This window comes from Palaemon carinicauda, chromosome 1 (assembly GCF_036898095.1).
Source record: "Palaemon carinicauda isolate YSFRI2023 chromosome 1, ASM3689809v2, whole genome shotgun sequence".
Classification (NCBI taxonomy): Eukaryota; Metazoa; Arthropoda; class Malacostraca; order Decapoda; family Palaemonidae; genus Palaemon; species Palaemon carinicauda.
Genome location: NC_090725.1, coordinates 282,219,135 through 282,228,037, shown reverse-complemented (window position 1 = coordinate 282,228,037; position 8,903 = coordinate 282,219,135).

Here is an 8,903-nt window from a genome sequence, read left to right as displayed (position 1 = left end):
AGCAAATCCCCTTCCAAGAAAGGATTTGGTAAGGTGATGGAGGAAAGATCAAAACAAGTGATATCATGTAATCCGATATACGTAAACACAATCTATAAAAACTGCTTGCGAGAAATATAATCGTACAGTGATTATGTTTAGTCGACAAATGTAAATAGTAACAATACGCTGATATATGAATCATGCGCATTATCAATCATAAAATATCTTACCAGAAAATATTTGTGTAATTTCAGATAATCTAACCATACTGGATTACATTTCGGGTATTACTCAAACTTGGGCCAAACTTAGGGATAATTTTGAAATACACCATGGAAATTAATCAAAGTAACATGAAATGCGTAACATTGAAATATATGTAAATCACTTAATCAAATTATCATTATTCGAATGAAAAAGTTGATGAAATAACTATCCAACAAGAAAAATCTTTTTTTATAGTTTCTGAGTTCGTTCAGAAAAGAATAGCAAGAACCTTCAGGTTAGGATAGTTTTCAATATTTCTATCTTACGTGCTCCCTGTTTTTTACTCTTCTTTAATGAAAATGTAATCAAATGTCTCGCCTTTATTGAAAAATTAGCTGGCCAAGAGACTATATGATTATCAAAGAGAGATCATGCAATGGGTAACCCCTCTCGTTCCAATCAGTGTAAAATGATGTACACAATGTACTATTATATAGTTTAAAACATAAGCTAGTTACAACTCAAAGTGCTTTGGAAAGAATGATGATGGGAATAACACTAATAGACAGAAAAAGATACGAGATCAAACTAAAGTTGAGGATATTCTAATAACACGTAAGATTAAGCGTAACAGAATGGGCCCTTAAAAACTGCAAAAGAAGCAGGGGAAGAAAGAGAGAACAATGAATCGACGAGCTAAGAAAATCTGCGGGTATAGACTGGTATAGAAAGACAAAAAGACACAAGAGGAAGAGCATGAATAATGCCCTTGTCTTGCAGTGGACTAGTAAGGGCTGATGGTATGTGTATATATATACATATATATATATATATATATATATATGTGTGTATATATATATATATACACACACACATATATATATATATACATATATATACATATATATACATATATACATACATATATATACATATATACATACATATATATATACATATATACATATATATATATATATATATACATATACATATATATGCATATATATACATACATATTTATATATATACATATATATATATATATATATAAGAGAGAGAGAGAGAGAGAGAGAGAGAGAGAGAGAGATTGAGAGAGCAGATGCTATGCGTAGGAGACGAACGTTTCAGTAGGCGTCATTTAAACCAGTGATTCTATTATAATAATCCTGCTTCAAGTGAATTTAAACGAAAGCGTGCACACAAATAAAACTGAATCAAATGAAATATGAAAAAAAAACATCAATGCAGACACAGGCTTTTGGAAACCAAATGCTATCCCCCTTAACGATAAAAAAATCTTTATGTTATTATCACAATACCATTGTTGAGTGAATGATGAAAAGATTTTTATTACCATTTCCCTTTTTCGTGGTCTTTTTCTCTTTTGTCGATTGTTATCAAACGTATATATATTTTTATGGTATCTGAAAAGTAGGTCACCGAATCGAATGGAGCTACAATCAGATTAAAGTGGTGGATGCACACACATTTCGACGTGAATCGATTTATAAGGTAGAAGTAAACAGCTCATTTAGTGAGAATGATATCCAAATGCTGCAGTCAACTTTATACATTATCAAAGATTGACCATACTTCCTATGTAGAATGACCATACTTCCAGTGTATTTTACCCCCACCGACGAAGTTGGAAGGAGGTTATACTTTCGCACTTGTTTGTCGTTTGTTTGGGAACAACTTCCTGGTCACTTTTTTCTCATAGAGTAGTGAACTTTCAGGGATTAATTGTTATGTTGAGAAGCGAAAGCGATTCAATTCTGAAAGTCCTATGTCAAAGGTCAAAGTCGAGCAAAAGGTAGACCGAATTAACCCTAACCTTGACCCCAAGATCGCACATAGTTGTCACATAGACTTCCAATACGCCTGTGATCTACATGGTTTCTGGGAAAGCTAACTGGTTTCGAGAAATATGCTGCCGTGGCAGAGGTCTGCACTCTCAAAGTGCTTTACTAAATTTAAATGAATTTAGCGTATTAAATTAGGGACATTCATTGCCAATTTATAGGCATACTAATCTACATTCACAAATCACTTGGTTAAAGAGATATAAAATGCACACACATGACAATTGATAAATTTTGCACATTTATACATGTTTTTATCATATTCAAATAAGCCATATATATGATAATATATTAATGGCTGGATTCTCTTACCGACCTTGGGATCAGTCCCAAGCCGAAATCACTCAAAGACCATAGCATCTGACCGGCCGGGAATGGAACCCTGGTCCAGGATACTTGTATGACTATGACCGTACCATTTAGCCACGACTGGTACGGTCACTGTCATACAAGTATCCTGGAACAGGGTTCCATTCCCAGCCGGTCAAATGCCAATGTCTTTGAGTGATTTTGCCTTTGGACTCTGATCCCGAGTACGCTCACTGTTATACAAGCATCCTGGACCAGGATTCAATTCCCGGCCGTCCGTGATTTCGCCTTGGGACTCTGATCCCTAGGTCGGTAAGAGAAAACTGACATTAATTTATCAAAATATATAGCTTATTTGAATACATGACTATGTATTCTCGCTGCCCCTACCTTAGCCAACGGATTAACCATAATGTACCAAGATCATTGGTCAGGTCAAATAAAGAATAGAAAGCTTACCAAAAGTCATTACAAGAATATTTTTGAGTTACAAAGCGAATGAAAGTCACTCCTGAACTTCATTTTGCCCTTGTCTAATGGATGGTATAACGATGTCAGCAAATTTGAATGTATGTATGTATATATGTATATGTATGTATATATATATATATATATATATATATATATATATATATATATATATATATATATATATATAAAGTAAATGATACTGTATATACATATAACAAAATCTCCGACAGTAGTCTAATGATAACGGAAAAATTGAGAGAGAGAGAGAGAGAGAGAGAGAGAGAGAGAGAGAGAGAGAGAGAGAGAGAGAGAGAAGAGAGAGAGAGAGAGAGAGAGAGAGAGAGAGAGAGAGAATTTTCCTCTACAAAGCCGTACAAAACCTTAAAATCCCCTGATGCTTGAAGAGAAAACAAAAACTGTCATTTAATCAGCAATCCTAATTTCATCATCCAACCAACTTACCTGAGAATGATGCTTCGGGAGGCAGCCCAAGGCGCGTGCGCGCGTCCGAGCGTGCAGCACATGATGTAACAGCAAAGGGGGTTCACGAGGAGCAGGTGTCCCCCCAGGGTCATAGAGTGGGCAGTCCTCCTCCTCTTCTCGGGATGCCTGGCGAAGGGAAAACAAAAAAATTAGTTCTTGAATTGCTCCTTATAATGTCTTATTTATGAAAGCAAAGTCTATTAATGATTTATCTCTACAACACAAAACGCACATTTTGGAGTAATAATCGAAAGTAATAAATGCTGTCTATTAAAACCTTTGGTTTAGTTTAAAACGACTGGATATAATTGTCTTCATAAATTTTATTAACAGGAAAATATATATTGAAAAATGGCTTGATCAATATTTTTTAAGTAATATGCCTTCCCTCAAACATATAATTTCCACAACTTAAATTACAAAAAGAGATTTTTTGGTATTGAGGTATGGTACACCATAGAGAGAGAGAGAGAGAGAGAGAGAGAGAGAGAGAGAGAGAGAGAGAGGTTTTCAATGGTGGTTTATCACTAAAAGCAAATCGACATGATCTGACCACTTTTGACATATGGAATATAAATAATACCATCCTTCCAGGACGTGTCACACGTGTATTACTATATGTGGGCTTTGAAAAAATCTAATTACCTAAATAAACTGTCAAAAGTGTTGACGAATCCACTCATAAATACAGTAACAATAGCAGCAAAGTGATCGATATTCAAACTATTGTTACTTGGACAAAGTCATAATAAACCATTTAAAAGAACTGTTACTTGGATATATTCAAGATGAATCCATCATTTGTTAAAACGACGACGTGCGTCACCATATTCCAATGGGTTTTATATTATGAACTTTATTAGGGAAAAAAAAAAATCTTGAATATTCATCGTCCATAGTGCTCATATCTGGGAAGACAATCAATTTCTTTGGTTATCTACTCTCAGTTTTAGCCATTTCCGGATGAAGACTCAATTATAAGTCATTCAGAAGATGATATACAAATATAATGAGGAAAGAGAAGCCTTCAGAGTCCCAAATACAAAAATAACAACATTAAAAAACAATTCATTCGTTATGTCATGTTCAATTGTCTTCTACGACGATTTCTACTGAAGCAACGTCCACTAATAACATTCGGAAGAAGGAATATGTGTAAAAAACACTCGTACTTTCGATAGCAGTAATCATTCACTCTGTATATGTTTTACTGTAAAAGGATATGAAGTCAATGCAAGTCGACTTGGATATAATCATATTTTACACTCAGGAATCTTATACGCATTTTAAGGCTCTAACATCATTTATTGTAACTCTAGCTTTATAGATAAATATCAACAAAATATTCAGTATTTCAATAAGCAGAAAAAAATATAATAAATTTAAAAAAACAATCACCCCAAAAAATACTTGGACATCAGAAAAATGCCGAGCTTTTAGTGATCAGAATACGTAAGTACAGAAGCTTTAATGGACTTACCATTAGGGGTGAGATAAATTCATTCATAAAGGATGATATACCAGGATACCATTAAGAGAAAAGACATATGCTAACACGATTTTGACCCATTTTATTCTTCTTACTAATAATTATAAGAAACAAAAAAACATTTGTGATTATGACGTGCAGTTATGTTCACACTAACATTTGGGATATTATTATTATTATTATTATTATTATTATTATTATTATTATTATTATTATTATTACTTACTTACTTACTAAGCTACAGCCCTAGTTGAAAAGCATGATGCTATAAGCCCAAGGGCTCCAACAGGTTAAATATAGCCCAGTGAGGAAAGGAAATAAGGTCATAAACAAACTACAAGAAAAGTAATATACACACGAAAGAGCCAAAAGTGGTCCATAGTTGTAAATATAATAATGAATGCGACAAAACAGAGATGTAAAGCTGCATTTTACAATACTTAATAACTATTTGTGAGAAAAAAATGCGAAAAGTTAAACAAACAAGGAAACGCTAAAATCGAGCAGAAACAAAACCAACAATTCCTTGGGTACTTAAATGTTTAAAGTTACATTGCACCGTATAACAAACGTTCTTTGCAATCCCGAATGTAGTTCAATAGTAATATAAAAGGCTAAGGACACCTAACTTTAAATATCGACAAAATTTAGACAAACTAGTATACAAAACTTAAAAAACTCTGACAAGCATGCGCTTCATTCATTAATTATATTGTAAATTCAGACCTCAACTTGAACCATGATTCAAACTATAATTCCATCATATATGCAAACAGTATATTAACTTGATTCATCAATATAAGGGTAGCTCTAGAAGGGAAAAATAAGATTGTCTAGATCTCGTGCCAATCTTAGAATGAGCCCAGAAGAGAAATCTTACCTTATTCAATCTTCATATCTAAAGTAATTTTCTGAAGTTATCGATTGACGAAAGTGTAGAATAATTTATACCAGATCAATTACTTATTTCAGGGCAGCCTCAAATGAAATGACAAAGGCAGGAAATTTGTTAATATAAAATACAAGGTTATTTCAAAAGAAAATCAAGGCCACTTTTGATATTGCCAATCTTTCTGAAGGTTGTAGGACTCGTCATTATTAAATCAAACTAAATACTTTGATCAACTATTTTACTAGGCACCATAATTAAATTCCACTTCAATATTTTTTGTAGTTGCCGCAAAGCAATAGAATTATTGGACTCAAATCCCGCCCTCATAGCATTCAATTACTTGGGCGTCAAAGAAATATAACTGTGTACAATTTTAGAGTCACGTTAAATTCAACTGCATAGGTTACCAACATCAAACTCACCCACAAACACACACCAGTGGTACAGCATTGTGCTTGATTTGGCTAGGTTTCGCTCCCAGGCTACCCAACCGATTGATGATTCAGTTATAAATCGGTAACATCGTTTGTTGTAAAAAGAAACGACAATAGGGCTTGAAACCTTATTTAAAAAGGCCTCTTAATGAAGTGAAATCTCAAAGAAGTTTGAAACCAACACACACATACTCACATACACACAAACACACACACACACACACACATATATATATATATATATATATATATATATATATATATGTGTGTGTGTGTGTGTGTGTGAGTGTGTGTATGTTTGTATATGTATGTATGTATGTGTGTATATATACATACAGTATATATACACACACACACACACACACACACACATATATATATATATATATATATATATATATATATATATATATATATATATACAGTATATATAAATATGTAATCACAGACTTCTTAATCTTTTGATATGAAGATGCTAGCCCCTGCCCTTATTAAATACTTAATGTGAGCAGTCTTTTAAATAATAGGTACACAATAGAACAGCTTGTGACCCTCCCCGCTCTGAGTAGACTTTATTCCCTCAGGAAAAATGAAGATGCCACCAAACATCATGGGATTCATATAACCCATACAAAGTACACCTCTTACATGAACACACACATACATACACACACACACACACACACACACACACACACATATATATATATATATATATATATATATATATATATATATATATATATATATATATATATATATATATATTAGAGTGAAAACGTGTAATCAGTGATTTCATAAAATCACCAAATCTTTCGATAAATACGTGTAATCACTGTGACCGTTAATTAGTACATGTTATCACTAACAATTCCAGGGATTTCATGTAATCACTGAAAATGTTGATAAGTGATTATATGAAATCACTGAACGATGTCAATTACGTTAATTAAATTTACTGCTTAAAATTTCATTTTATAACATATAATTTTAGTAATAAGGATGTGGTGATGTTTTATGATTATTCACCATAATCTATTATACTATCAATAGTCTTCTTTAGTTAGCATGTGAAAAATTACATCAGTAGAAATGGTGAAAGAAGTTAATATAACTTTGACATCACAGCCCAAAATCGCAGTCCATGGTGCTTGATTAATACCAAAAGGAATTTAAGATGGAATTTTTACGGAGCTGCATTAATTTAGTGTCGTCTAGGCAACAAGCAAATCCTTGATGTCAGCAATGCATCGTTCTAAGAAATCCTGATTTTTGTGGGTTGCGTGGCTTTCCATGGACAATAATTAGCTTTTGCTATATTAATTCTAGCTCGGTAATAATTTCAGCTGTAAATTCCCTACAATTGTTGCTTTACAGGGTGGATGGAGCTCTTAAGAAAAGAAGAATCTCTAGAAGTTTATATCCTACTTCGGCTGCTCGCTTTGATGTCAATGCATGGAAAATCATTAATTTGGTTCAATGATCTTGATAAACCATTATCCATTTGTGAGAATTTCATCTCATGGATTATATGTCTATGAGATAATTCTAAACGCAGGATGTAAATTCATGAGTCAAAACGACGACACCTTCACTACTTAGCTACTCAGCAAATAGTAACACAAGGAAGACATTAGACTCCCGGTGGTTATTGCGACAGGCTGTTTAGTTACTCTGCAAACTCCAGGTACAGGGATAATACTATACTCCGGTGGTTATTACAATTGGCTAGTTATAGTTACTCAGAAAACTTGAAGAACAGGGAAGACAATAGAGTCTGTTGGTTATTACGATTGGCTATTTAGCTACTCAGCAAACTTGAACCAAAGGGCAAACAACAAACACTTGTGGTTATTATGATCAGCTATTTAGCTACTCCGAAAACTCAAACCACAAGGAAAACAGCAGACTCTCGTGGTTATTACGACTGGCTATTTAGCTACTCGGCAAACTCGAACCACAGGGAAAACAACAGACTGGTGGTTATTACGATTGGCTATCTAGCTACCCAGCAAACTCAAACCAGAGAAAACAGCACTCTCTCGTGGTTATTACAATTGACTATTAAGCCACTCAGAAAACTTGAAGAACAGGAAAATAATAGAGTCTGATGGTTATTAAGAATGGCTATTTAGCTACTCAGCAAACTCGAACCAAATGGAAAAAAGCAGAATCTCATGGTTATTACGATTGACTATTTAGCTACTCAGCAAACTCGAACTACAGGGAAAACATCAGACTCTCATGGTTATTACGATTGACTATTTATCTACTCAGTAAACTTGAAGAACAGGGAAGACAATAGAGTCTGGTGGTTATTGCGATTAGCCATTTAGCTACTCAGCAAACTCGAAACACAGAGCAAACAGCAAACTTTGGTGGTTATTACGATTAGCTATTTAGCTACTCAGAAAACTCGAACCACAGGGAAAACAGCAGACTCTCTTGGTTATTACAATTGACTATTAAGAATAGAGAAAATACTGTAATAGAGTTTTATGGATGTTACGAATGGCTATTTAGCTACTCAGAAAACTCGAACCACAGGGAAAACAGCAGACTCTCTTGGTTATTACAATTGACTATTAAGAATAGAGAAAATACTGTAATAGAGTTTTATGGATGTTACGAATGGCTATTTAGCTACTCAGCAAACTCAAACCAACCACATGGAGAACAGCAGATTCTCGTGGTTATTGCAATTGACTACTCAGCTACTCGGTAAACTTGAAGAACAGAAAAAAATACACTCTCTTGGTTATTACAAATGG